Raw genomic sequence first — 2,500 nt, 5'->3', positions numbered from 1 at the left:
GCGAACAGCGAGCGAAGCGAGAGGCAGCACCGTCCCTGCTATACGAAAGCCCCATCCAGCCCTGTGCCACCCGGGGGGTTCCAGGGTGCTGAGATGGCTGACGTTTTGCTCCGCTCTCGACGGTCACCGCGCAATGCAAGAACAGGCCAAAAACTGGCCAAAACGGCCCAAAAACGGGCCAAAACTGGCCATTTTTGGCTGCGCGAGCGGCGAGCGGCGGACAGCGAGCGAAGCGAGAGGCAGCACCGTCCCTGCTATACGAAAGCCCCATCCAGCCCTGTGCCACCCGGGGGGTTCCAGGGTGCTGAGATGGCTGACGTTTTGCTCCGCTCTCGACGGTCACCGCGCAATGCAAGAACAGGCCAAAAACTGGCCAAAACGGCCCAAAAACGGGCCAAAACTGGCCATTTTTGGCTGCGCGAGCGAGCGGCGAGCGGCGGACAGCGAGCGAAGCGAGAGGCAGCACCGTCCCTGCTATACGAAAGCCCCATCCAGCCCTGTGCCACCCGGGGGGTTCCAGGGTGCTGAGATGGCTGACGTTTTGCTCCGCTCTCGACGGTCACCGCGCAATGCAAGAACAGGCCAAAAACTGGCCAAAACGGCCCAAAAACGGGCCAAAACTGGCCATTTTTGGCTGCACGAGCGAGCGGCGAGCGGCGGACAGCGAGCGAAGCGAGAGGCAGCACCGTCCCTGCTATACGAAAGCCCCATCCAGCCCTGTGCCACCCGGGGGGTTCCAGGGTGCTGAGATGGCTGACGTTTTGCTCCGCTCTCGACGGTCACCGCGCAATGCAAGAACAGGCCAAAAACTGGCCAAAACGGCCCAAAAACGGGCCAAAACTGGCCATTTTTGGCTGCACGAGCGAGCGGCGAGCGGCGGACAGCGAGCGAAGCGAGAGGCAGCACCGTCCCTGCTATACGAAAGCCCCATCCAGCCCTGTGCCACCCGGGGGGTTCCAGGGTGCTGAGATGGCTGACGTTTTGCTCCGCTCTCGACGGTCACCGCGCAATGCAAGAACAGGCCAAAAACTGGCCAAAACGGCCCAAAAACGGGCCAAAACTGGCCATTTTTGGCTGCACGAGCGAGCGGCGAGCGGCGGACAGCGAGCGAAGCGAGAGGCAGCACCGTCCCTGCTATACGAAAGCCCCATCCAGCCCTGTGCCACCCGGGGGGTTCCAGGGTGCTGAGATGGCTGACGTTTTGCTCCGCTCTCGACGGTCACCGCGCAATGCAAGAACAGGCCAAAAACTGGCCAAAACGGCCCAAAAACGGGCCAAAACTGGCCATTTTTGGCTGCACGAGCGAGCGGCGAGCGGCGGACAGCGAGCGAAGCGAGAGGCAGCACCGTCCCTGCTATACGAAAGCCCCATCCAGCCCTGTGCCACCCGGGGGGTTCCAGGGTGCTGAGATGGCTGACGTTTTGCTCCGCTCTCGACGGTCACCGCGCAATGCAAGAACAGGCCAAAAACTGGCCAAAACGGCCCAAAAACGGGCCAAAACTGGCCATTTTTGGCTGCGCGAGCGAGCGGCGAGCGGCGGACAGCGAGCGAAGCGAGAGGCAGCACCGTCCCTGCTATATACGAAAGCCCCATCCAGCCCTGTGCCACCCGGGGGGTTCCAGGGTGCTGAGATGGCTGACGTTTTGCTCCGCTCACGACGGTCACCGCACCACGCAAGAACGGACCATAAACAGGCCAAAACAGCCCAAAAACGGGCCAAAACTGGTCATTTTTGGCTGCGCGAGCGAGCGGCGAGCGGCGAACAGCGAGCGAAGCGTGAGGCAGCACCGTCCCTGCTATACGAAAGCCCCATCCAGCCCTGTGCCACCCGGGGGGTTCCAGGGTGCTGAGATGGCTGACGTTTTGCTCCGCTCACGACGGTCACCGCGCCATGCAAGAACGGACCAAAAACAGGCCAAAACAGCCCAAAAACTGGCCAAAACTGGCCATTTTTGGCTGAGCGAGCGAGCGGTGAGCGGCGAACAGCGAGCGAAGCGAGAGGCAGCACCGTCCCTGCTATACGAAAGCCCCATCCAGCCCTGTGCCACCCGGGGGGTTCCAGGGTGCTGAGATGGCTGACGTTTTGCTCCGCTCACGACGGTCGCCGTGCCACGCAAGAACGGACCAAAAACAGGCCAAAACAGCCCAAAAACGGGCCAAAACTGGCCATTTTAGGTTGCGCGAGCGAGCGGCGAGCGGCGAACAGCGAGCGAAGCGTGAGGCAGCACCGTCCCTGCTATACGAAAGCCCCATCCAGCCCTGTGCCACCCGGGGGGTTCCAAGGTGCTGAGATGGCTGACGTTTTGCTCCGCTCACGACGGTCACCGCGCCACGCCAGAACAGACCAAAAACAGGCCAAAACAGCCCAAAAACGGGCCAAAACTGGCCATTTTTGGCTGCGCGAGCGAGCGGCGAGCGGCGAACAGCGAGCGAAGCGAGAAGCAGCACCGTCCATGCTATACGAAAGCCCAATCTAGCAAAGAACAGCCCAAAAGGAGGC

Source organism: Musa acuminata, unplaced genomic scaffold (assembly GCF_036884655.1).
Source record: "Musa acuminata AAA Group cultivar baxijiao unplaced genomic scaffold, Cavendish_Baxijiao_AAA HiC_scaffold_572, whole genome shotgun sequence".
NCBI classification, from domain to species: domain Eukaryota; kingdom Viridiplantae; phylum Streptophyta; class Magnoliopsida; order Zingiberales; family Musaceae; genus Musa; species Musa acuminata.
Note: the sequence above shows the minus strand (reverse complement) of the source record.